The 26970-nt window shown below is 38.3% G+C and overlaps 1 long non-coding RNA gene across 1 annotated transcript; it reads right to left on the bottom strand.

Annotated features, from left to right (window-relative positions):
• Nucleotides 1-596: 596 nt before the first annotated feature.
• Nucleotides 597-26970, bottom strand: LOC5574984. Its single transcript, XR_002502110.1, has 2 exons — nucleotides 26431-26970; nucleotides 597-778 (listed from the first exon to the last, which is right to left on the bottom strand). It is a non-coding gene; the product is annotated as an uncharacterized LOC5574984 (long non-coding RNA).

Raw genomic sequence — 26970 nt, 5'->3', positions numbered from 1 at the left:
TATTACACAAGTACCATGTAATGGGATATGGTAATCTAGATTTTGTGTAATTTCAGGGCGATGTAATATAACATCAAAAAGATGCAATTTTGCATCTGATTTTTGCTGTTACATCGGATTTTTATTACATCGGCTGAATTACGTCGATGCCAATTACATAATTTTTTGCTGTGCACAGCAAAAAAAGTTGTTGAATATTACATCGAAACCGCTGCAACCAAGTCGTTCCCTCGGTCGTGTGATATTACACAGCCCAACGTACTCGCGGCCTAATGCTGTAATAAATGCGACCGATGTAATTTATCCGATGTAATAGTTTCAACGTACACAAAACGATGTAATCGATGCGATGTAATATGAAACCTATGTAATCTAAGCGATTTAAGAGAAGGTAGCGAACACAAATTCTTTTCAATGGTTAATTAAATTGCTTTTCATCCTTTTTCGATCTTAAATTATATTTATGATTTAAAATCACAAATTATTGAGTATTATAATTTTGGAATTGATAAAAGCAATTTAATCAACCATTGACGAGAATTCGATGATAAGAAAATAAAATATATATTTTCATATGTTTCAAACAAAAATGTGAATACAGGATCATTTAAAACATCGAATTATTTTTTTATTGCATTCATCTCATTTTTTTATTGCATCTAATAATTAAACAAATGATGGATCACAATGGCTGGAACGCTTCAAATGACGAATCCGAGGAACCGCAGTGGATTCTTCCAGATAAAATATAAGCACTCGGGGATGTGTTTGTACCGATCTAAAAGAAAAAAGAAAGAAAATATTGAATTATTTTAGGGGGGATTAAATATTCGAGGAAGTATTGTTATGTTAAATATGAAGTTCTATTCAAATAATTCACTACGATGTATATTTTCAAGATCTTGTTTTTTTTTTGTGAATTCTTTCAGAAATTCTAGAAACAGTTTCCTCGTCTAGAAATTATTGCAGGTATTTTGCAAGGAATGTCTTTTTTAGTCATCCTGTTGAAATTGCAACCAAGGTTTTTCTGAGATTTTCAAGTTTAAGCGCTTCGAGAATCCCACTACAGATTGCTCTTCAAGCTCAAATGATTACACAGCGTAACAAAAATTATAGTTTTGTGTGTCTCAAGGATCAAATTATGTGTCTCTTGTAGATTTGGGGTCGCTGAATCAGATGCTTTTCTCAGAAATTTTTCAGCACGTCACAATTTTTAGCTACAGGTCGCTAAAGTTGTATAAAACACTGGTTTCACTGATGTTTACATGAAATTTAAGGTATGATTTATCAAACTAATGATCTGATCCACCAAGCATGCGAAATAGAACTTTAACTTTCATAATAGATATAGATGCAGATAGATTCATTATAGATATAGGTAATCCGGTTGAAATTGCACGATAAAATTTAGATTAAATCGATTTCTTCAACATACTTGCTGTCTCCATCCAAAATTCGTCGTATCTCTTAAGTGTTGAAACACAATACTTTTCTGAAGCATCAAAAAAATAACTTTTGAGCGAAGAAAGTATTAGAAACTTTGTTGATATGTATTGTTAAACACATGAAGTTTGAATTCTGTGCCAAATTTAACAAATAAATTGCCATACAAGCTAGTAAACGCAAGTCAGCTGAAATAGTTCAATTTTACATTTTCAACAGCCTTTATCTCGAAAACCAGACATGCTATGATATTTATGAAAACAGCAATAAATTCAGCAACCCTTTATTAAGTAAATAGCGGTATTTTGGTGCTTGAGACAAAAACGTGTTCTGCAGTGTTATATTAGATGATTTGCACAATGCAGTAAAATTTTCCTAGCTCGATATTGAAGGGACCATTGTGTTAGGGTGGTATCGAGTTGAATACATATGTTTCAAGTTTTCACCACAAAAATAGTAAAATTCAAACACATTTACCTTCTGACATTCCGTCGAAGTTTTGTTATAAAATTTCTCTATTAGCGCGGTTGCTCAAGAGGACACGTGGCGTACCATGGAGGAAAGGAACAACCGCGGTTTTGCTTATTTTTCACTAGATTCTTATGGGAGATAACATTGCGGCGTTTCATCAAACGCGGTTGTTCCTTTCCTGGACCATTCGACGCGTGGAATTTTGGGCAAATGAACGTTTTTGAAATTTTAAATAGTCGCGCGGTGTATCATATCCAGCGGACCAGTCAATATAATTTTCACTTGAATTTATCATTTTTATTTTTTTACATTTCTTTATGAATTTAAATCACATCATTATCTCGAAAGCTTCTACAATATTTCTTCTTGGAATTTTTCAAAAATAACCTTCTGGAATCTTGTTCCCCTTGAATTTGCTTAGAAACTCCTTGAAAAATTGGTCAAGTCGTTTAAGGATTTCTACAGGAATTTCCCCGGATTTACTCAAAATTTTTGAATCTTAATTTTTTTTATTTCCCCACAGGCTACATTCAGATTTTTCCTGGAGATCGATGTGAAATTGCTTCCGAACTCCATTATTATGTTTTGGAACTTCTCAGAGTTCTTTCTGGAATTCCTACAAGATCGTCTGATAAATTTATCCAAATGTTCATTAAAAATTAATCTGGAGGTGTCTTATAAAATTGCTCCATAGGTTACTTCTGGTGTTTCTTAGGGAATTGCTTCTGGAGTTATAACTTGAATCCTTCTAACGTTCTCATATGAATTCCTCCTTGAGTAACTTAATACTACAAAAACTGAAAGTTCTAATTGATATTCTTCCAAGATACTCCTGCAGAGAATCCTTCTTAAATTATTATGGAGTTCAATATTTTCTGAAATACCTTCGGGGTTTAAAATCCATCCAGTTTTTTTTTCAATTCATACGTGAGGGGCCCAAATAGCCGTAGCGGTAAACGCGCAGAAAGACCAAGCTGAGGGTCGTGGGTTCGAATCCCACCAGTCGAGGATCTTTTCGGGTTGGAAATTTTCTCGACCTCCCAGGGCATAGAGTATCTTCGTATCTCCCACGCGATATACGCATGCAAAAATGGTCATTGGCATAGAAAGCTCTCAGTTAATAACTGTGGAAGTGCTCATAAGAACACTTAGCTGAGAAGCAGGCTCTGTCCCAGTGAGGACGTAACGCCAGAAAAGAAGAAGAAGAGTGAAATTCTCTAAATAGGGTTTCCATACAATACTCTAGACGCTTTTTTATATTTCTTTTCGAAGCAACTCCTGGAATTTTCCATGTTTAGTCCAAAAATCTTCAAGACAATTCTTATGGTGTAATTTATGAATTTCCTTCTAAGCTTTAAATACCTTATTAAATTCCTCAACTTTTTTAATTCACAGAATCAGAGTCAAAACTAATCTTTATCAAATATTTTCAGAAATCCCATTGGGCTGGTAGTAATTGAGTGCCTTAAAACTAAAAATAAAATAATACATGCTTTAAACAACGATCAAAATGAAACCATAAAGGAATCAAATAAACAATCAGAAACCAAACAAAAATCAAATATATAAGTTCTTATAAATGTTTCGCAGATAATACAACCAGACATTTAAAAGAGTTTTCAATGAACTACTCTTGACATTACGATAAGCACTACAGTATGCGTCCCTAACTGCCAAGCAAAACCAAGCTGAAGGTAACTAGGTTCGATTCCCGGTAGGTCCCGGATCTTTTTGTAATGGTATTTTTTTGACTTCCCAGGTCATAGAGTATCTTCTTATCTGCCATGCAACTGTGGAAAAGAAAGCTCTTACTTTAAAACTGTGGAAGTACTCTTAGAACACTAAACTAAGCCAGACTCTGTACCAGTAGAGATGCCAAGAAAAAGAAAATTTCAGAATCCTGGTTTTATAGTGCATCAGAAATTTCTTCAGGAAGTCCTACATAAACTACCCAAATCGAGGTGTAGTCGATCAGTGGGGAGAAGTTGATCATTCCCGCACCCACATGTATAGACTGTCAAGAGAGCTATAATTTGATATCAATTATCATAATTTCTGTGATGTCACATTACCTGATAGCTACTCTCGATTTTCCTTAGATCGGTTAAACATTCAAGATAATTATACCACGGAAAAACAATTTTTTATGAAATGTTTGATGAACTGTTGAAGGGTTCTCCTCCAAATAATCGACTATTTCCAAGGCCACCATTTAAATAAACTATATCATACATTCCAATTTTGTTCTGTGAACTCAGTTTTGAATTTGCATTAAGGATGAAAAATATCCCCCCGGAATCAAAAACTTTACTTTTTGATTTCAAAAACATGTTTTTGTCGTTTACACAATTCGATAAGGATCCAACCAGAATAGGATTCAAAAATATTTGGATGATAATACATACATGCTATCAGGTGTTATATAACAGAATCGCTCAAAGGTGATCAACTTTATCCAATTTTACGGTATTTCAGAAATTTCTCAAGAAAGTCCCAAGTCCTTCAGGAATTCATCCGTCGATTTTTCTTGGATTACTTTCAAAATGTTTCCCACGATTTTTTAGAATTCCCCTTACAAGTTTTGCTATAATTTTCTTTAAGATTTCAACCAAAAATTTCTCTGAGAATACCTTCAGGAATTCCTCCAGAAATGTCTTTTAAGATTAATTTATCCAAGAATTATTCCACGGATTTCTCTGATATTCCTGAAGAAAATTCTATGAAAAACTGTTGAAACTTCTGTTCAGATTTCTAATGAACACCTGCAAGGCCTTCATAAAGAATTCCTGGATTCTAAAGGTCGAATATCTAGATTGATTATATCCTGCTGAATTGTCTGAAAAAATCCTTAAAAACATTTGACGGAATCCCTGGAATTTCTTGAAAAATTCCTGTATTATTTGCTTTCGTAAACTCTTCCGAGTAATCCCTGGAGGCTGCACTAGGGAAATTAATCGATACACATTTTGAAGCACTCAAGAGTAATTCTTTCATGAAATGCTGAAGAAATTCCTAGAGAAATGTCTGGAGGAACTTCATGAAGAATGAGGAACTCTTGGAAAAGTCCCTAGAAGCTTTTCTAGAATAATCCCTCGTGGATTTTTGAAGCAATCCGTGGAAACAGCTGTTAATGAATTTTAAGAGAAAATCTTTCAAAAATGGCGGGAAAAAATGATTAAAACTCGTCTTAGGAACTTTTAGAGGAATTCTTTCATCATTATTATTATTATCAGGGAGATTTTCAGCCCACGGCTGATTTATGTATTTCCAAAGGAATTCTTGTTCGGTGTCGAAGGAAAATTCCCAACCGAATTTCTAAAAAAAAATCTGCTTTGAAGATTGTTTTATACAAATCCTGCAAAAATCTTTGGAAAAAATAAAAAACACAAAATCGAGCTCTTCTACTTCTGGATTTCTACTTATTTTTCCAAACTCACGCTTCCTTATGTGTCATACACTTTTCAAAAAGGAGCAGATTTATTAGCATGTGTAAAAATTACACGCCTAATGTTTTGACAGTCATCAACTAAATTTAGTATTTAACCAATCTGACCGTGTAGAGTATCAACTGAAGAAATCGCAATAAGAATAGCTGGAAAAATAACTAGGGAATGATCTTCAGGAAAATGTTTAGAAGTAATCCCTGTGTAAGCTCGTGAAGGAAGCGTTGAGAAGTTGAAGAATTTCCTGGAGCATTTTTTTTTAAACAATGCTTTAGAAAAAGGAAACAAAATTAAATGGAATGACGAAATAGAATTTCTTGACGAATTCCTGAAGGCCCAGCTGAGGGTCATGGGTTCGAATCCCACCGGTTGAGGATCTTTTCGTGAAAGGAAATATTCTCGACTGCCCAGTGCAAAGAGTATCTACGAGCTTGCCACACAATATACGAATGCAACAATGGTCAATTGGCAAAGGAAGTTTTCAGTAAGTAATTGTGGAGTGCTCATAAGAACACTAATCTGAGAAGTAGGCTATGTCTCTGTTATTACGAAACGTCAGAAAGAAGAAAACAGATTTTTGTAATATTCTTCATCATTTCAAGAATCAGTAATAACATAGTCTTACAAACCGCCAAACATTTCCAGAATTACCCATTTTTAGCAAAAGTAAAAAATCATAATATGCTCACTTGATGTACCGTTAAGTCACCAGTCACCGTGCACATGTACATACAACTTTCAGAAACTATTGTTTTGTTAGCAAAATAAAAAAAACTGATGAAATATGGTCAGATAAAACGGCACGAGGCGACCTTAACATAACATTTGTAAGCACAATATTTGAATAATTATTTGTTATGCATCACTTATTTTATTTTTTTCCTGAAATTTCCGCTTTTTAGTGGTATTTTAGTTTGCTTTAAATAATTTGGAAACAATATTTTTTGATACGTAGATTTTTTTAATTGACGGTAAATGTTTGTTTTTTCCTGAACTTTCAACTTTTCAAATAATCTATACACTAAATATAACTTATTTTTATTTCTTAAAAACTCTAACATTTTTGGATTTCAGTCACTTTAGCTATTAATTTCTAACAACTTTAAAAAATTCGTAGAATTTCTAATAATTTTTAAATATTTCCAATTTTTTTTTTGTTCATCTAACGATGTTTTTATATTCCCAGAAATATATTTGTTTTTCTAGGCCTTCTCAATTCAATTCATGAACATTTAGAAACATTTTCCTGTAATTAGAAATGTTAAAAACATAATAAAAAATCGTTAAACATTCTTAGAAACAATTAGCCTCCTTCAGTTATTTCTAAGAATTTTATATTTATCCCAGTAACTCTGCAAAAGTCCAGCACGAAAATTTAGTTTTAAATATCAACATATCGATGCTAAAAAATATCGAAAAATTTTGATCATCTACAGTAATCCACTAATCCACACACACATATTCATATGATTTTCAACCAACTTGTGGAATTTATATCTCGCCATTTTCTGGAAATTTACAAAGTCAGTGACCATTTGTTCAATGCAATTTCGTTCACTGCATATGTATTGCAATTAACGAATGGCATTCGCTCATTGCAATGTAAACATATTTCAATGAATGAATGGTCAATGTCTTTCTGGTGTTATCATGCTTGGCGCAAAAAATTCTCGCGCAGACTTTCTTAAAAACGCTTGTAGGTACCGTAAAATGGGGTGAAGTTGATCACTTTTGAGCGATTCTGTTCTATAATTCCTAGTAGGATGCATGTATTCTCATCCAAATATTTTTAAAACCTATACTGGTTGGATGTTTATCGAATTATACAAACGATTTTTTTTACGAATTGTTATCATAATAACAAAAACATTTTTTAGAAATCAAAAAGTGGAATCTTAGATTCCGGGGTGAAGTTGATCAATTACTGTGACAGGTTTCCTAAAATAAAGAGACATGCTATTTACTGAATTTGGGATCACTATTCCGAATTAAGTCTCAAAAATCTTACAACTTGTTAAAAAATTGGTCAATTTTAGAATTGAATGTTGTGAATTACAGAATACACCAAATAAACGCCAACTCGCTCACAAAAAGAACATTGTTTTTCTCTGAAAATGATTTTTTATCCTCAATGAAAAAATAAAATTGTGTTCACAGAACATATATGGAATGTATGAAACAGTTCATTTAAATATTGTATTTATATAGCCTTGGCAATAGTCGAATGTTTGGAGTAGAACCCTTCAACAGTTTATTGAACATTTCCTTAAAAATCTGTTTTTTCCATGGTATAACTATCTTGAACGACGAACTGAATTTAGAAACATCAAGATCAGCTATCAGGCAATACGATATGACAGAAGTTGTGATAATTGAAAACGGATAATAGCTCTCTTGGCAGTTTATACATGTGGGTACGGGAATGATCAACTTTTCCCCACTGATCAACTACACCCCGAATTACGGTACTTCAAATCGTTTTGGTGTCTTCTGCGCGATCATAGAGCTTAGTGACATTTGAACACACGTAGACTAGCATACGCTCGTCATACACAGTTTGTTTTTGTTTTCCTCAAAGAAACTTACACACGCTTTCCAGACTCATCAAAATGCATATGGAAATATTACCCAATTTGAAAAATTTACACCCGGTTTCTGGGTGTTTTTCGAGACTGAGTGCATATTGTTTTCCTCTAAGGTTCACAACTATATCTACACTAGGGCACCCATACAATTGGGCGTGATAACCACTATACCTTGGACAATTAGGAATAATCGCGCAGAAGACATCAAAACGATTTGAAGTACCGTAAAACGGGGTATCTTTGATAATGCGGGTAACTTTGATAGTGCGTTACCCACCATATACTGAACCAAATATCATAATTTCTGTTAATCGGATAAGTAAAACGAATGCAAAACTAAAGAATATTAGTATGACACTTCATGTAAGAGCTGTTTTCATTTTAATTGAAAACATTTGAGGCTCTTTATACGAATTTTAAAAATTGAAACGATTTTGGCATTTTCGAAAGGCTTACAAACAATCTGTTCTATGATCACTATTTGATGTAGTTTTAAATATTTGGTCACTTATTTTCGACAGCCTAGTTATCATAGAACTTGAATATGGTCTCAAATCTCTTAGCGAATATCATTTTCATAAACTGGGACCATTTTTGTAATCTAAGTCAGAAATTTCCATATAATGTTGAACGCCTAGAGGTATGTAATGCCCTATAAATGTTACGTAATTCATTCTATTTCGTTCGATTTATACTCCATTATCAAAGTTACCCCAAAACAGAAAGCCGACTTTCGATTGTTTGAAAAATTATACATCCATTCAAAATAAATCTTTTGACAATTTATCAACTGCAATCGATACCTAGGATGCCAGTACTTTTTTTTAAAATATAAACTATATTTCTTTGAAACAGCATGCATAAATAGTCAAGTTTTCTTCGAAAAAACTATCAAAGTTACCCCTTTTACGGTACCTGCGGCGATCTACACGCATTTCAAGAAGTTTTCAAGATCGCCGTCCCGATAAATAATCTCGCAATGCACAATACGTCTTTACTGGGATAGAGGGCTTTCTTTGCCGATTGATCATTTTTGCATTTGTAATCTATTCAGGGTATCCATTCAAAATAAGTTTCCAAATCCCGATGTTTTCCCGAATGTTTCAAAGTTCAGAATCGGATTATAATGGTTCTGCGACTTATTTTTTTTTTTTCAGACATTTTCAGAAGTTTTATTATTTCATTTCACTTTCAACATAGTTTGTTTCGAATTATAGACTTTGAAGTAATATTTTCAAATATTAAGTTTTTTTTTCATCAATTAACAAATCTGCTCAGTTTTGATAGCAACAGAACAGTATTTCACGTTGAAGCCTGAATTGGCGATGAAAAAGAATCGCTAAATAAATTTCTTGCCGATTGCAGAAATTTTCTACAGCGACTCCCTTTTGAACTGACATTTCTTCTTCTCAAGAATCCATCATTCAATAATCATCAAATCATCAAAAATTGTAAACCAGTTTTTCGTTCAAATTTATGAAAATCTATCATTACACTACAGAAAGCAATTGTAATGCAATGATAGATTTTCATGAACATTGCTTCAATTTTAAGCAACAAAAATTGTAAAACTGTTAAGGTTATTTCCCTCTTAAAAACACCGAAGAAATAGCTGGAATAATTCTCGAAGGAATCTCTGGAGGAATATATAAATGATCTAAACAATTCCTGGCGAAATTTATGAACAACTCTGTGGAGGAATTTCGTTACGAATTTTAGAGAAAATACGATAGAATAACTAAGAATTACTAGAAAAATACTGAAAAAAATTGCGTTAGGAAACTGTTATGATATTTTTAAAAGAATTCAATTCCTGGCGGAATCTTAAAAGTAATTTCAAAAGGACCAAGACCTGAGTAAATCTCTTAATGAATATCTGTGAGAAATGTGTTGTTCGGATTCCCGAGGGTTTTTAAAATATTCTCAATAAGTTTTGACTTTTTCAGATATGGTGAATTTCTATATATATATATATATATATATATAAAAAAACAAATAAAAATAATTCCTGGAACCAACTTTAGAAGACAATTTCAAGAGGGACACAAATGTTTAGCGACTTCTACAATAACAACTTGCGAAATTCCTGGAGTTTTTCAAGAATCAATTGAAAAATTCCTTGAGGGATTTATGAAAATAAAACATCGCGAATAATAAAAAAAAACAGCTGGAAGAATACTCGATCGAAACTCTGGAAAAATCTATGAAAGAAATTCCCGCAATCATTCCAGACGAAATTTATGGACAACTCTGTGGAGGAATTGCGTTAGAAATTTTGAAGAAATTAAGATAGACAATCTAATAATTTTGGAAGAATCCTTAAGGTGAAACAGTTTGGATTGCACTAGCAGTAAGATTAAAATAAGAAGATAAGGAACGTTTGCCAACTTTTTCTCCAGTTTTGTGCCTTTGAAAACGTGAGTAGGGGAAGATGTCGGCCATTGTGTCATTTTTGGATTCAGAGATGTTTCACCTTAAAAGATTTGCATTAGAAAACGGTTATAGAAGAATTTGGCAGAATCTTAAAAATAATTTATGACGAATAATCTTGAAGAAATCTCTAAAATGATATTTGTTCGAATCCCCGAAGATTTATAAAATAACTCCTAAATCAATTTAAGAGGAAAATTTTAGGAGAAATTCTTGAATCAATTTCGACGCGTTCTTTAACAAAAATGTTCTACGAATTCTAGATGAATTACTTGAGCAACCACTGGAGAAATTATTGCAAGAATTTGTAACCAGTGTCAGTGTGATGTCTAGTGTTGATGAGATTTGTCGCGTTCATTTTCGTAAATGTTTTGTAAATAAAAAGAAAACGTTTGTAGATAGGTTTAAGTAAGATGTCCCGAAAGCTCCCACGAACGCAGCCAACACAGCTCCACCCTATATCAGGACGACGATAGTACCGCTAGTCACCACCAGGGCTGCGCTAAACCACACGAATGGGCGGCCATGGGGGTGGCGAAATGGGTGGCCATGATGAGGCGGATCATCGATGACGTAGATGGACATGGGTCAACGGCCAGAGGTTCGGGGTCATCGATCACCAAAACGAAACATCATAAGCCTGGTGATCGTTGAAGACAGCAGAAGTGCTTTCCAAAAAGTTATAAAGTTATAAGAGAAAGTTTGAAGAAGTTTAAGAAACTAGATATTTTGAAGAGGAGAAAGGAAGTGAAGTTGAATTGGACATCCAGGTAAATTTCCGTCCCCAGATAACCCCGAACCTAGCCTGACCGTACCGCGTCTAACTCCCACCATTTTGAATCCGTCGTGCCCACAGGACCTCGCGGTTTTTATTTAAAATCGCCATTGTCGTTTGAGCCGTTCCACCGTAGCCTACCTGCGTTGACCCTAGGCGGCTAATTCAGGAGTGAATCCGTGAAGACCTGTACCCCAGAACGACAACCAAGTGCGCTTGGAAACCCAGGCTTTCCAGTGAATCCACGGATCACTGAAGCCTCGAGTCCGTCACCACACTCGAGGGGCGCACGGGACAGGCAGGAGGTCCACGAGAGGCTGCAGCCGAAGAAGAATAGAGAAGGAAGCATCGTCACCCCTGGCCAGAAGAGAAGGAGACGTCTGAGCGGTCGGTGAAGGAGCAACGGTGAAGGAGGAGTGGAGAAGGTGCTGCAGTGAACGGGGCCCCGAAGAAGTGAAGGAATTGTAAGGTAGGAGTAGGATAAGAAAGTGGGAGGCGTCGTCCGGTGTTAAGGACGGACGCAAGTAAAGAGAAGGAAATATTAGGAGAGGGTCAGGAGTAGAACAGGAAGTAGGACGTCAAGGAAGTGGAAATATAAGTGTGCACATAGACCACGAAATAGAGGGAGTTTTACTAGAGCCGATCTGTAAGTGTTTTCTTTCGCGGAGTGTCACGAGCGTAGCGCCGACCCTGAGGCTTGGAGACGGGGGTCTCATCTAGGCTGGGAGTAACACGGCCTGCAAGTTACAAATTACTTCATAAATTCTTTGAGGATTTTGTGCAATTGTTTACGGGTATCCTCTGAATGCAACTAATGAATTTTTCTTTACCAACAATGTATAAAAAACACAACTGGAAGAATACTCGAAGGAATTTCTGAAGGAAATTATAACAGAAATTTTCGAAATAATTTCTGGCGGAATTTATGAACAACTCTATGGATGAATTGTGATAGGAATTTGGGAGAAAATCTAAGATTTACTGGAATAATTCTGAAAATAATAGCATTGAAAAACTGGTATGATTCCGAGAGAACGATTTGTTCAAAATCCCAAAGATTTTTGGAAAATGTTTAGTAACGATTTGGAGATATCTGGAAGAATTAAGCAATAATTCCTGGAACAATCTTTAAAGGAGTATCTAAAGAGGAATTCTTTAAGAAATCTTTAGAATATTTTGCACACAATGTGAAGCAACTTCTAGAAAAATTTCTTGAGAAATATTCGCAAGAATATCTTGAGAAAGTCTGAAAAAAGCGCGGTTGTTTCTTATAAGGATTTTTCTTACGGATATGATTGGTGACAGTCTCCTAGAGTCACATTAGTGGCTTTTACGGCCGTTTTGCTATAAATCGTTTCAAAATATTTTTTGTCATGATGATCAGTAGCTATTTATCAAAGAACCATTGATTAACCGCTCGATTTTGTTAAAAAAAATGATCGAAATAAATATTGTGTATTTCTTTCACTACTGGACTGCGAAGTGCGGTCTCATAAGTGCGAAAGTGCGAATAAAAGTGCGGGATTGCAATGAATCCTGTTGGTGTCTTCAGAGCACTTATTCTTTGATTTACGAAGAATAAGTCCCCCGAAGATACCTACCTGATTTGACGCAATTGCGCACTTTTATTAGCGTTTCCGCACTTGTAAAAACTTCTGCGATAGTCCAGTGGTGAAAGAAATGCGCAATAGTTGCTCTTAATTTTTTTTTCGTAATGGAATTTTCCTTGACTTCCCTGGGTATAGAGTATTATCGAACCTACCACACGATATACGAATGCGAAAATGGCAAATTTGGCAAAGAAAGCTCTAAGTTAATAACTGTGGAAGTGCTCATTGAACACTAAGGGCCCATTCACAAATTTCATAACGCTGAAGGGGGTGGGTGGATGTCCTCGTGATATTACGGATCATACAAAATTTATAAAATATTCATACAAAAAGTGTTACCAGGGGGTGGGTGGGTGTCGAAAATGGTCATTTTTGGCGTTATGAAATTTGTGAATAAACCCTAAGCTGAGAAGCAGACGCTGTCCCAGGTAGGATGTAATGCCAAGAAGAATCAAAAAAGAAAAAGTTTATTTTCATGTAAAAATAAAGTTGCTTAAAAAAATAATTAAAATTAATTTAGTTGAACCATATTGCACCAAGCTGTCAAAATAAAAATTGTTAAATGGAATTGATACAAAATAGTTATTTGATATCAAAATTGTTTTCTCTGCGTTTAAGAGTTCTGTTTGATCTTTCGACCTTGACGCTTGCTTTTGCCGGAGCGAGCGACGAGGGCAGGATCAAACATGTCGCGCGTCGGTCTCGTAAGTGAAAAAGTGGCGTGATCGGGAAGTTCTGTTGGAGTGAGTGAAAAAGTGCCGCGATCGGTTAGTTCTGTTTGATCTTTCGACCTTGACGCTTGCTTTTGCCGGAGCGAGCGACGAGGGCAGGATCAAACATGTCGCGCGTCGGTCTCGTAAGTGAAAAAGTGGCGTGATCGGGGAGTTCGGTTGAAGTAAGTTAAAAAGTGCCGCGATCGGTTCGTTCTTTTTGATCTTTCGACGACCTTGACGCTTGCTCCTGGGCAGTGCGTCAAGAAAGCCCGAGCTGTCGTCCGTGTTTTTTTTTCGAGTCGCGCGCCTTTTTTTTTTTTTTTTTTTTTTTTTTTTTTTTTTTTTTTTTTTTTTTTTTTTTTTTTTTTTCTGGGTGCTAGCCGAGCAAACGAGTGAAGCTGAAAGTGGATTGTGGCCGCTCAGTCAAGGATAACGGATCAATTGGTGAGCTCGTTTCATGCTACTATTTCTAATCTATAAAATATGTATGACTGCACATTTAATCGTTACAATGGTGGGATGTAAATATGATGTTTCAACAAACTATGGATGGTTCGTCACTGTGAGTGTCGACACAAACTCTGATTCATGATTTATTTATGTTTAACATTTTTTTTCAGAACACCCCTTATATACCTTTATTTTTGTAATTAAAAAAACTTTGAATGGTTCGACACTACAAGTGTAGACTTGCGAAAGGTCCACTTTATTCAACAAACTTTGGATGGTTCGCCACTGTAAGTGTCGGCATAAGAATAAGAGTGTTCTATGATGTCCCAACCAATTGAGTCTTTTGTTTCTTTTCAAATGAGTAAAATATAATAACACATGCTTTCGTACTGACAGCTGTAGGAATGTTACATTTAGGTATTTGTTCAACAAACTTTGAATGGTTCGTCACCTCAAGTGTCGGCATAATTTTCCTCTACATAGAAATTATATGAACAATTATATTTACGTATAAGCATGTATATATCTCACAAATCATTGTTTATCATGGTCTAATCGCTTATCAAAGTGAATCCTTTGACCCAACGATCCTCCCCATTAACAAACATCCCTCCCAGTAACCTTTGTGGAGATGCAGAGGCAAACACGGTCTCCAAATAGCAAAGGTTACACACTAACATTCCTTCCCTCAATCCCACCTGACTGCAAGGACGTGGCCGGCGCCGTTATTGACCTTGTATAAATAGAGGCACTGAATTATGCACACTGAAGAAGATTATGGCCTATCCCAGCTGAACTTCTAGTTGATTCTTTGTGCATTTTCACTGACTTCGGTCAATCACGGAATAGCAACCATTGATATGTGTAGTCAGTCTAAGCTAAGCTAAGCTAAGCTAAGCTATCAAAATTGTTTTCTCTGCGTTTAAATAAACCTCTGAAAAAATGGTTGGAGAACGTATTAGAATTCCCGAAATCGTTTCTTACGGATTTATGAATAACTTTGTGAAGACATTGCGTTACGAATTTTAGAGTAATTTATAGATGCACCCCTGAGGCCTGGACGATATATCCTATAGAACTCCAAAGGTTTGATGCTCTGTTTGATAATTTTAAATGTCAAAGTTCTTTGCCATAAGTTACTCAACTTTGATGTTAAATATTAAATCAAATGAGTACGGAAAAGGTTTAAAAAAGGTCACTCCTGGTAGAAGAATGTAATTAATATAGTTTTAAAACATATTTCTAAGAATTTTTGACCTCTGGGAAAAAGTAAGCCACGTAGAAAATAAAGAAAATTTTTGATTATTATAATGAAAACACATTTATTGAAATTTATGTACAACCTAATCAACACTACAAAATACAGCGATAAAATATCTAAAACCATCGCTCTCTGGAAAATACAATACCAAGCCCAAGGAATTTATTTGTGATCAAATTCCCCGACAAAATCATGACATAATGCCTTATGTAACACCTGGCGTAACTTTTTAGTATACCCTGGTTCAAGATTGGTCTATTTTTTTATTCCTGGGTTTGAAATCAGTTTTCCAATTTTCAAGTTTTTCCCAGATGTCATGAAATTTTAAAACTGATGGAATCATGGTTATACGACTTCATATTTGCCAGGCATTTTAAATAGAAGTTTCGATATTTATTCTGACTGTAACCAATTCTTCGATTTTTTGGATATCTGAATTAAAATTTGTAACCGTTTGGTTACAAAATCTCATGATTGTTTTTAATTTGTGCATGTTGTTGAGAAACTGTAGTGTTTTTATAGATTTTGTTAGTGTTGGGTTAGTAAAATTAGTAGGATAAAATGATTGTGATAGTAGGATAAGCAGATGGTAATTACATGTTTTGTGGAACATAGTGGGGCTCGATGGTAGAAAAGGGCGAAGAAATCAACTGTGGTAAAATGGGCGAAAATAGAACTGGATGGGTGGTGAGCGACCTACAAGGAAGGATAATGGAGGGATAAGGAACGATTGGAAAACTGGAAGGAAAAGGAGGGCTTTGTAAGACTTGGGGAGTCAACCATTGCTCATTAGCAATCCGGCGTCAGTGATAGTAAGTCGTGAGTGAGTTGAACCATTTGTGAAACGGCAGTGAACGACCAGTAGTGCCAGCCATAGTTCGTTCAGGTAAATCTGCGAAGGCGAAATACCTGGAGACTTTATTTTAATATGCCTCTGGTCTTCAGGACCTCTTTTTTCTTGCTTTTGCGTAATCTTTGATTACCACAGCCTCACGCTGCACGATAGGTCAAGCTGAGTCTTGAACCTGTGCTCTCCGGCTCCGTATCCGCCATTGAGCTTCTTCTCGAACTGCACGGTTCTAATCGCAAAGGAGAACCCTTCTCGGCGTGGCCAATACGGTCTCGCCCGTGGTCCGTCGATAGCGTCAACGAAGGGAACGCCGTAGACCCCCAAGCTACGTTAGTAGCCGTACAGTGGCAAGCCGCCATTGTACCCGGCCAGAGCAATCCGCTATTGCTTTGTGCGTGCCCAAGCCAACCGCCATCTTCCAGAAGACCAAGAAAACCGAACCAACTCACCAGAACATCAAGCCACGGAGCCATCTGCGAGCGCTCGCCAACGTCGTCCAGCAACCCCGGTACGTACCGAACAACGGAAATCATCTAGCCCTAGAATTGCCCTTTTAGACCACAATAGCCCAATAAATCCCTACTTGTAAAGTTCAATAAATCCCTTTAGTTTCAACCCACATTCAAGTTCATCCTAATCTTTAAGAATTCCATAGTTTCTGCACCCGTTGTTCCGCGTAGCCCCTCCGAATTACCCAGTAGCATGCCGACCCTGCGACACAGTTCAGGGGTCTCATGCTACTGAGCTAGTTAACCGGGAGTCTTGGTTCTGCCGTGAGCCTATAGAGCAGCATCAGCGTGAGTCTCAGTTAGTCTCAATTGGCGACCAACGTTAAAGTCGTGAACGGTAATCGGAGGAACGATTAGTATTTAAAAAAAATCTTGAGATTTTTTTAACTGGGCGACAGGTGAGTGCGCAATCAATGAGTTGATTGTGCAGTCCGACACTTGATAACCGCTAATCACAGTCCGCGAGTTGGTAGATTGAAGTGGGAAGACATTGGCCTTATTCGGTTTCGGAAGAGTGCAGAAAGGAAGAAAAGTTGGCACAAAAGCAGTAAAGATTTGATTGATTTCGGAGACAGAGACATATTTTGGAGTTGGTACTGGTAACTAACCTAGAAAGGACTTACACTGAAACAAATACACTTTCACACTTTACAAAGGTCCTGAATGAACTAAATTACACTATACAAAACAACACAAGGATAGCACGGTTTATTGAATTGTTTTTGAATTTTTCTTTTTCATTATTTCTTATTTTCTAGCTTAAGATTTGAATTTTATTATTTGTCGTGTGAATTTGAATTTATTGTCTAATTTCTAAGTGTATATATTTTGAATTCGTGAACTTTATTGAACTTTAGTGAACTTTATTGAATTACTCTTGCTTTACATAAATCTGATTTTAAATACGATGGAGTCTAAATACGCTAGCCAATACCGTTCGATGAACGTGAACCATCTGTTGGATGATGAGCTGGAATACGAGCTTGTTCTACGCAAAGTAAAGTTCTCGAGTGGTGAATCTAGGGATATAAAACGAAGAAAGTTGAGAGGTGCAATGAAAGAGGAACGAGATGCAAACACATTCGCTTCGCGGAGTATAGCAGAAGAGGCCCGTGAATCAGAGTCGCGATTGGTAGAAGAAAAAATAACGATGATTAGGGATTCATTAGAAACTAGGAAGGCAAAAAAGTCAGAATTTCCACAGTTGGAAACGCGTCTGGTCCACTTGTACTTCCGGTTGCAGCGGTTAAAGAAAGTATTCAATATTGACGGTTTGGAACAGCTAGTTCACAGATTGTTGAATGAGTATTTTTCGTGCCGTAGCAGGGACCCAGAGGAGATAGGAGAACCGTCTACAAGGTATATTCCGAGACAGAGTTCACAAGATCGCGAGAGAGTAGAAAGTGAGGAAGATGTTTCGAACCCGCGAACTGAAGATGAAAGCAAGGATGATAGCGAAAAAGATGAGGAAACTCTTTCGGATGAGTTGGATTTTGATGTGCGGAACGTACGTAGTAGGTCTAGTACACCCAAGGGTCCCGAGAATAAGGTTGTCAACGCGGATGAACTAGTAGAACGGATTATGCAGCAGGTAGACAAAATGATCACGTCTAAACTAAAAGCGTTAAACCTAGCGGGTGTAGAACAGAGTAGTAATTCAGAAAACAAGAGCAGGCAGATGAGGAAAAAGCGAATTCCACAGGCTTTGAGTGTGGAAAAGAGCGAACAATCGAAGATAGTCAGCAATCAAAGAGGGGCGAGACGAGTAGTTAAGAAAAGTGATGAAATAGCTTCGGTTTCGTCCGATGCCATAAGTGATAGAGATATAGGGACCGATCTAGACTCAGAAGTAGTAGAATCAGATATTGATAGAGAGGACGTTGAGCGCGGTAAGCAATTGAAGCGAAGGCCTAGACCAGTCTGCGATTGGAAACTGAAATACGACGGGAGAGATGATGGTAGAGGGTTGAACAAGTTCGTGTCTGAAGTAGAATTTATGGCGGAAGCGGAGAACATCAGCAAGCGAGCATTATTCAACGAGGCAATCCACTTGTTTTCGGGTGAGGCGAGGGCCTGGTATATAGAGGGTAAGCGCAATCGGGAATTTCGGAATTGGACCGAGATGATAGCAGAGTTGAAGCTGGAGTATCAACCGCCAGATATGGATTACCTTTACGAGCAACAAGCAGCGGCCAGAAGGCAAAAGAGAGGTGAAAAGTTTCAGGACTACTATAATGCTATCAAGGAGATTTTTGACCAGATGGCAGTCCCACCAACGGAACAGCGAAAGTTTGATATAATATTCCGAAACCTCCGTTCGGATTATAAAAACTCCTTACTTGTTAAGGGAGTTCGAACGTTGAGGATGTTGAAGGTATGGGGACGAAAATTAGACTCAGCCAACTGGTTTTTGTACCGCAAATCCGAAGGTGATCAGGGGACAAAATCAGCACAGATACACGAAATTAGCCAAAGTTCAGCTCCACGTAGATATCAACCACCGCGGAACGATTGGAAGGATAATGGTTTCAAGGGAAGGTCAGAGTGGAGAAACCGAAATGCTGGAGCGTATCATGGTCCTAGTAAGACTGATAACGGAGGATTTAGGAAACCAACGTCTGACCAGTCCAAGGATAATCAACAAAAGCCAAAACAAACCAGCTCAAATGCCGATCCTGGGGAAGGTAATAGCGAAGAACTTTTAAGGAAGCGGATTGTAGCCTATCGAATTCCGGAGAGGACAGTTTGTTTTAACTGTCGAGGAAACTACCACCATTCTAGCGCCTGTCTAAAACCCAAAGAAATCTTCTGTTCAACTTGCGGGTTCCAGGGCTTCAGAAAACCAGATTGTCCGTTTTGTGCAAAAAACGGGAAGCAGTCGATGTGAGAGGTCGTCGATGCAGCAATAAAAAGCCTCTTACCAAGTTCGTTTCAACCGCTCAGGAAATTGGGGAGCTTATTATACAGGTAGATGGGGACAATCGTCCTTTTGCGAAGGTAGATGTTATGGGATTTCATATAATTGGTTTATTGGATTGCGGAGCGCAGATGACGGTTTTAGGGATTGGTTGCGGAAAGCTGTTACAAGATCTTAAGCTGAAATTGCACCCTACAGGCCTGAAACTGATCACTGCTGGAGGGTCCCAAATGGAAGTAACCGGTTTCGTAAATTTGCCCATTACGTTTAATGGCAAAACAAAAATTGTCGCAGCTGTAGTAGCACCCAATTTGAATCGTCGTCTTATATTGGGAATGAATTTTTGGAAAAGTTTCAACATTGAACCCACAATAAATCAGGATGAATGCTTGGTAGAGGAGGTAGAAGCAGGACTGGAGGAAGAGCCATGTTTGACTGCAGCGGAGAAACAGTTGTTAGATGAGGTTAAAACAGAGTTCAAAGTTTTTGATGAAGGGAGCAAGTTGGAAGTAACCCCGCTTATTACCCATAGAATTGAATTTGAGGAGCAATTCAAAAATGCAGGACCCATTCGATTAAACCCGTATCCATGGTCGCCAGAAATCCAAAGAAGCGTTAATGAAGAGCTGGATAAATGGATTGCTTCGGGCGTAGTGGAACGGTCTAACAGCGATTGGGCTTTGTTAATTGTCCCTGTGACTAAGAAAGGCGAATCAAGTGCAGAAGGTCGGATAAAGGTGCGAATGTGTTTGGATGCACGAAAGTTGAATGACAGGACTCGTAGAGATGCCTATCCCCTTCCACATCAGGATCGTATACTTGGGCGATTGGGAGCATCCAAATATTTGTCGACGATTGACTTGTCGAAGGCTTTCTGGCAAATACCGTTGGATCCCGAATCTCGGAAGTATACGGCATTCCGAATATTTGGAAGGGGACTGTTCCAGTTCACCCGACTCCCATTTGGACTGGTGAATAGCCCGGCAACCCTATCCCGGTTGATGGACCATGTATTAGGGTATGGTGAGCTGGAACCAAACGTGTTTGTCTACCTTGACGATATCGTCATTGTAAGCAACACGTTTGAGGAACATCTCCGAAGTCTGAAAGAGGTAGCGAGAAGGCTTAGAGAAGCCAATCTCTCGATTAACCTTGAGAAGTCGAAGTTTTGTGTTCCAGAACTTCCGTATTTGGGGTTCGTGCTGTCACAAAGAGGAATTCGTCCAAATCCAGACAAAATTGAGGCCATCGTAAACTTTGAAAGGCCCACGTCTGTGCGATCGTTAAGGCGCTTCTTGGGCATGGTGAACTACTATCGGCGTTTCATTTCGGAGTTTAGCGAAGTAACGGCTCCCATGACCAACTTGCTCAAGGGAAAGCCCAAAATTGTACAATGGAATGATGAAGCTGAAAGGGCATTCGTCATTCTAAAAGAGAAACTTATCACAGCGCCGATATTAGCCTGCCCAGACTTTGGAAGACCTTTTACGATCCAGACGGATGCAAGCGATACGGCGATAGCAGGAGTGCTCACACAGGAGGTAAATGGAAGTGAACACGTGATTGCATACTTCTCTCGTAAGCTAACTATGTCACAACGATCCTGGAAAGCTGCTGAAAAAGAAGGTGTGGCCGCTTTGGAGGCCATAGAAAAGTTCAGGCCTTACGTTGAGGGAGCTCGGTTCACTTTAATCACCGATTCGTCTGCTCTTTCATTTATAATGAATTCAAAATGGAAACCGTCATCCAAGCTAAGTCGCTGGAGTATGCTGCTACAGCAATATGATATGTTTATCAAACATCGGAAAGGCGCAGAAAACGTGGTTCCAGACGCACTTTCGCGGGCTGTCGAAGCGATCGACTTGAGCAAGGATAACTGGTATTCTTCGTTATACAAGAAAGTATTGGAATTCCCGGATGATTTTCCTGATTTCAAAATAGAAGAAGATAAGCTTTATAAGTTTGTCGCATCACCCACGGATGCAATGGATTACTGTTTCGAGTGGAAACTTTGCTTGCCTGAAGACATGCGGCAGGATGTTCTTAAGCAGGAGCATGACCAAGCATTGCATCCGGGATACGAAAAGAGGATCCATCGATTGAAAGTTCGTTATTTCTGGCCAAGGATGGCAATACAGGCTAAGAAATACATCCAATCGTGTAGCGTATGCAGACAATGTAAGCCTTCGACTATGCCCACAGCACCGGCCATGGGTAAACAGAGGTTGACCAACAAACCTTTCCAGATTTTGGCACTTGATTTTATTCAAAACCTTCCTCGCAGCCGCAGCGGAAAAAGCCATTTGTTAGTATTGATGGACTTATTCTCCAAATGGACTTTGCTGATACCCGTGAGGAAGATAGAGAGCAAACAAGTGTGCCAAATTGTGGAAGACTGCTGGTTCAGACGATTTGGAACCCCTGAAGTCGTCATCTCAGATAATGCGACTACATTCGTCGGCAAGGAGTTCCAAGCACTGTTAGCGCGAAGAGGAATCCAACATTGGCCTAATTCACGCCACCATAGCCAGGCGAATCCAGTTGAAAGGACAAACCGGACCATCAATGCCTGCCTACGCACCTACATGGAAAAGGATCAACGGCTCTGGGATACCAAAATCGCTGAAGTGGAGGAACTGGTAAACACGACCATTCATGCCTCAACTGGTCTCTCTCCCTATCGGATTCTCTATGGTCATGAGAAAATCACCAAGGGTGACGAACATAGATTGGAAAGAGAAGATAGAGAAGTCCCAGTTGAGGAACGAGATGAGGCGCGTCGAAAATTAAACGAAAAAGTTTTCAAAATTGTAGAAGAAAATTTGAGGAAAAGCCACGAAAAAAGTAAGAAAATTTACAATTTGAGACATAGAAAGTATTGTCCGACTTACCAAATTGGACAAAAGGTCTACAAACGGAACTTCAAGCCGTCATCTGCCGCGGAAAAGTATAACGCGAAGTACGGGCCTGTATACACGCCGTGCGTGATCGTTGCCAAACGCGGGACTAGTTCATATGAACTCGCCGACAACTCCGGAAAGGTCCTTGGAGTATTTTCCGCTGCAGACCTTCGTCCAGGAGAAAATTACCAGTCCTAAAAAGGGAAAATACACACTTATTAAACGATTCGATAAAGAGCGAGCATAATGATTACGAATCCAGCATGCTGCATTATGGCTCTCATCTTCGTTCGGTTGCAAACAGCAAGAGTCATCAGTCGACCAGTTTCGCTAAACTCTCACTGTGTTGGATGATAACATTCTTGGAGAACTCTCGCACATTCCGTTGAACATCGCGAGAGATGAGACGGATATCTCATGGGAGAAACCGTGTCTCGAGAGAGTGGTTACTCTGAGTTCCAATGCCGAACGTTGTATGCTGGGAGGATCGAAAGAGTTCAATTAGATTTATGTAGTACAGTGACGTCATAGAAGGGTTAGCGATAGAGATAGTTGAGGAAGAAAGAAAATTGTTCTTTTGAATAGGCGCCATACAAAAGAACCGTGCTAGCACGCATAGATGAGGATTGCTTTCCTGAAATGGAGAGATTTTTAAGATTTCGCATGTTTTATGTAGTATTTTTTTATTTATTTTTTTGTTTTGTGTCGTAGATTTTGATTATAAGATGTGTAATAAAAAAACGATCGCGAGCAATAGAACGGAGCACACGTACCTTGAACAATAGCCATAATCAAATAGGAGCATCCATTGTAAAGACTATAGGCTCGTTCCCAGTATTTTTCCGCCGTGATCAGGACGGCCGCCTGATCGAATTATGCTGGGAATAATCCTCATAATTATACACCATATCGTAGGCCATATTTTAATTTGTTCTGTATCCGTTTGATTCACCATAGTTTTAATGTGTTTGCGTCCAGAATTTTATACTTGTTGTTACGTTGGCAATAATTTCTGTAGATATACTGTCTTCCACACGTGTTTGCTCGTACAGCGTGTGAAATCAACTGATCAACCTTCTCAAATTCATTACCTACCGTTGGTAGGGCGGGATGAAATTGAGTAACGGATGAACCAAAATGATCGTTCTACTATAAGGTGTTCGTGCTTATCTACATGCATACTAACAGGATAAAATCACACGTGAATAATTATGGCAAATTCTTTAGGGGAATTTGTCCATTAGTTGTCAGCTGATTTTAAAATGTTGTGTTATGTCCAAGTAAATTTTAATCATTTCTATACTGCTTCGCGATCCGTAAAAAAAAATATGTAGTAGAAAAAAATTGGCATTTGTCTTTGTGTTTCAATTTATTGATAAGTGTATTGTGTAGGTAAAAATATAAAAATAATTGAAGTACTTCAATTATTTACCGTGGCGGGAGGATAGTGTAACCGTTTGGTTACAAAATCTCATGATTGTTTTTAATTTGTGCATGTTGTTGAGAAACTGTAGTGTTTTTATAGATTTTGTTAGTGTTGGGTTAGTAAAATTAGTAGGATAAAATGATTGTGATAGTAGGATAAGCAGATGGTAATTACATGTTTTGTGGAACATAGTGGGGCTCGATGGTAGAAAAGGGCGAAGAAATCAACTGTGGTAAAATGGGCGAAAATAGAACTGGATGGGTGGTGAGCGACCTACAAGGAAGGATAATGGAGGGATAAGGAACGATTGGAAAACTGGAAGGAAAAGGAGGGCTTTGTAAGACTTGGGGAGTCAACCATTGCTCATTAGCAATCCGGCGTCAGTGATAGTAAGTCGTGAGTGAGTTGAACCATTTGTGAAACGGCAGTGAACGACCAGTAGTGCCAGCCATAGTTCGTTCAGGTAAATCTGCGAAGGCGAAATACCTGGAGACTTTATTTTAATATGCCTCTGGTCTTCAGGACCTCTTTTTTCTTGCTTTTGCGTAATCTTTGATTACCACAGCCTCACGCTGCACGATAGGTCAAGCTGAGTCTTGAACCTGTGCTCTCCGGCTCCGTATCCGCCATTGAGCTTCTTCTCGAACTGCACGGTTCTAATCGCAAAGGAGAACCCTTCTCGGCGTGGCCAATACGGTCTCGCCCGTGGTCCGTCGATAGCGTCAACGAAGGGAACGCCGTAGACCCCCAAGCTACGTTAGTAGCCGTACAGTGGCAAGCCGCCATTGTACCCGGCCAGAGCAATCCGCTATTGCTTTGTGCGTGCCCAAGCCAACCGCCATCTTCCAGAAGACCAAGAAAACCGAACCAACTCACCAGAACATCAAGCCACGGAGCCATCTGCGAGCGCTCGCCAACGTCGTCCAGCAACCCCGGTACGTACCGAACAACGGAAATCATCTAGCCCTAGAATTGCCCTTTTAGACCACAATAGCCCAATAAATCCCTACTTGTAAAGTTCAATAAATCCCTTTAGTTTCAACCCACATTCAAGTTCATCCTAATCTTTAAGAATTCCATAGTTTCTGCACCCGTTGTTCCGCGTAGCCCCTCCGAATTACCCAGTAGCATGCCGACCCTGCGACACAGTTCAGGGGTCTCATGCTACTGAGCTAGTTAACCGGGAGTCTTGGTTCTGCCGTGAGCCTATAGAGCAGCATCAGCGTGAGTCTCAGTTAGTCTCAAATTTGTTGTCCTAAAATTACTTATAACTTCAATTTTTTTTTTTAATTAAATATTTGGCACGGTTAAAATAACTTTCCAGTATTTATTAAAGGCAAGTGAGAGAATTTCGGATTATATGAACTGCTTTGTGCATTTAAATTTCTACCATAGTTTCATAATACGATACACTGTAATATGACTAATTATACTGTCTTCTAAAGCGAAGTAAGCACTTTAACAGTAAAGTAATCGCCTATCTCGATGCGTGGGAAATTTTTTGCAAGAAATGATCAAGAAAAGCAGTTTTTCTTTAATCGCAGTACGCAGTTGAAAAGAAATGTCAATTCAAATGGAGCTCACTGTAGGAAATTTCTTGACCATTTCTTGGGCAGAAATTTTTACTTTTCTTGAGCGGAACAGCATACCTAGCTTAAGAATGCGATAAACATGATTCCTGAAGAAATTTTTGATCTGGTGGCACACTTGTTGATTCAAGGACAAAAACGACATCCCACCAAAGAAAATTTGATCACTTGCTCGCCAAAACATTTGACATAGATACCAAATCCAAACAAGTATTTATCAAGCATGTTTGTAAAGAATATCATCAGGAACTAAACTAAAATCAGCCTAAGAATAGCTAAGGGTCATTGACATTTATTCATTAATCAAAGGTCTCAAATAATGACTGGAAGAATCCGCTGTAAATGTGAAGAAAATCATACAATATCTTGACAGGGATCTCATAAGGGCTTTGTCATAAATCACGGACTAGTCGAGTTATTATCCCAAACAAAGCTTCTTCAAGCATTAGTATCTCCAGAAAACCTCTAAACAGGAGTTCTTAATTAATTTGTCTAAAGTATAAGAATTCCACTTAGATCTCGCATGAAATTTTCCATAAAATCCGTAAGGGGCTGTCCATTAATTAAGTAAGGATTTAGGGGTGGAGGGTGGGTTTCTTACGCGCCATACAATTTATTTTTAATTTTCATAACAAAAATCTTACCATGGGGGGAGGGGGGTTGAAAAACCCTGAAAATTGTCTTACGTAATTAATGGATCGCCCCTAAGCTCTGCCTTATTTCTACCCTCAAGAATTTCCATATCCATGGAACTTTCAAAGTAACGTAAAACCATCGATTTCTGACAAGATTTTGCTGGCAATTTTTTTCTATTTTGGCTCATAGTGCTTTTTACCGGTTTATTATACAATTTCTGGTATTCTCGTATTTCTACCGATTATTTAGAATCCCTGGGTTTTCCCGCTTTTCCTGGACGAATAGACGGCGTTCTCTTATTTTCAAATATGCGGTCTGAAGTTCCCAATTTTTAGACACTCAGGCGCAACCAGCTCTAATGCTCTTCTCAGAAATGGTGGTAGGAGTGGAATTCGGGGGAATGTTACAGAATTTTCACTTACCCAATACACCGAAACTACCGTGCCACGGTTTTCCCGTATGTTCCCAGGGATGATTCTTCTTCGCGCTCCGGTTAACGGCGCTCCGGTTGATGTCCCAGAAACTTATCCAATACATCGCGCTGTAGCGGATGCTGTTCGCCGGAACTATACGGCAATATGTCCTAGTGGGTCAGCTCCGGAATGGCATATACTGCTGGATTCCGGATTCCCCATGATGTTGATGGCCTCCGTTCGGTCGTGTATGCGGACGGTCCCGTTGAGCTGATAAAAAGTGTGCGTCTTCTTCTGCACTTCCTCGGCGGCATTCGGAGGTGTGGAAGAGGAATTGCCTTTGTCCAGCGGAACGACCGTCTCGCTCTGGATCTTTTTGTTCTGCAGGCAAATCACGATCATATTTACCTTTGGCTGAAGCTACACTTTTAAAACACTCACTTTTCGTGCAAGATTTAATCATTTTGCCGCGACGGAAAGACATCGGAGAAAATAGAACATGGCGGACTCAGCAACGAATGAAAACAAATTATGGGAAGTGTTGCGAGA

Source organism: Aedes aegypti, chromosome 3 (genome assembly GCF_002204515.2).
Source record: "Aedes aegypti strain LVP_AGWG chromosome 3, AaegL5.0 Primary Assembly, whole genome shotgun sequence".
NCBI classification, from domain to species: Eukaryota; Metazoa; Arthropoda; class Insecta; order Diptera; family Culicidae; genus Aedes; species Aedes aegypti.
Note: the sequence above shows the minus strand (reverse complement) of the source record. Positions and strands in the feature narration are given on the sequence as shown.